This window comes from Orycteropus afer, unplaced genomic scaffold, assembly GCF_000298275.1.
Source record: "Orycteropus afer afer isolate SDZICR_OR568_19922 unplaced genomic scaffold, OryAfe1.0 scaffold01318, whole genome shotgun sequence".
Lineage (NCBI taxonomy): Eukaryota > Metazoa > Chordata > Mammalia > Tubulidentata > Orycteropodidae > Orycteropus > Orycteropus afer.
The window spans coordinates 72,721-74,483 of NW_006922905.1; positions in this window are offsets into that span (position 1 = coordinate 72,721).

Below are 1,763 nucleotides of genomic sequence, written 5' to 3' on the forward strand. Positions count from 1 at the left end.
ACATATATGTGGGATGACTTTAATCCCCTGCCTGAAGATAATAAGCACCAAGCTCATCAATCATATAAGTAGATAAAGTCAAAACTGAGGCTAAGGCAATGTGCTCTTTCCATAATATAATGCTCCCACCCATGATTATAAGCCTTAGGGAGAGAAATTGAGTCTTTGTGTTTATTTCCCTGTGGTGTTTTGCAATAATAACTTCCATATAGCTCAGTCCATGACCCCATAGTTCCTGATGGGCAGACCATTCACTTATGGCCCATGCCCCCATTGCTCCTACAATTGTAAAGTTTCACTGCAACAGAAACTTTCTTTAAGCTGTTTTTCAGAAACCAGCAGTTGCAAACAGGAGATAACAAGTGTACACTGGTTCCTACCAGATTTGGCCCATAGAGCATGCCCATAATACTCCAGCCCTGTCCTGAGATGACATAGTGAAAATTCCCCCTCTGACTATGCTAAGGCTGCCATTTTTAGAACATGTAAAGTATAACTGCTGTATGTGCCCTTGCACCCCCCCCCCCAAAAAAAAATCCCTATTCAGCAGATCTCCTGGAGTTTATGAATACATATAACTTTCCTGTTCAAATGTTACAAAGCTATAACTTACATTTACCTCAGGGAATCAGATCTGAGGAAGATTCCCAGAGCTTTTTACCTGTTGCTAGGTGCTGTTGAGTCAGCTTCAACTCATAACACAATGCAACACTGCCCAGTCCTCTGTCAAACTCACAATCCATGCTATGCCTGAACTAGTTGTTGTAGCCACTGTGTCAATGCATGCCATTGAAGGCCTGCTTCTTTTTCGCTGATGGTCCACTTTACCAAACATGATATGCTTCTCCGGGGAATGGTGCCTTCTAAGAACATGACAAAAATAGGTGAGATGAAGTCTGCCCATTTGTGCTTCTAAGGAGCATTCCAGCTACACTTCTTCCAGGATGGATTTGTTAGTTCTTCTGGCAGTCCATGGTATTTTCAGTACTCTTTGCCAACACCACAAATCAAAAGCATCAACTATTCTTCAGTCTTCTTTATTCATTGTCCAGCTTTGACACACATATGAGGCAGTTGAAAACATAATGGCTTGGGTTAGGCACACCTTAGTCTTCAAAGAGACATCTTTGTTCTTCAACACTTTAAAGAGATCTTTTGCAGCAGATTTCCCCAGTGCAATAGGACATCTGATTTCTTGACTGTTGCTCCAGTGGTATTGACTGTAGATCCAAGTAATATGAAATCTTTGATAACTTCAATCTTTTCTGCATTTATCATGATGCTGCTTACTGGTCCAGTTGTGAGGATTTTTATTTTCTTTATGTTGAGGTGTAATGCATGCTGCAAACTGTAGTCTTTAATCTTCATCTGTAAGTGCTTCAAGTCATCTTCACTTTCAGCAAACAAGGTTGTGTCATTTGCATATCGCAGGCTGTTTAAGAGTCTTCCTTCAATCCTGATACTGTGTTCTTCATATAGTCCAGCTTCTTGGATTATTTGCTCAGCAAACAGATTGAAAAACTATGGTGAAAGGATACAACCCCGCCACATGCTTTTCCTGATTTTAAACTATGCAGTATCCATTTGTTCTATTTGAATAACAGCTTCCTGGTCTATGTACAGGTTCCTCATGAGCACAATTAAGTGTTCTGGAATTCCATTCTTCTCAATGCTATCCATAATTTGTTATGATTCACACAGTTGAATGTTTTTTCATAGTCAATAAAACACAAATAAACATCTTTCTGGTATTCTTTGCTTTC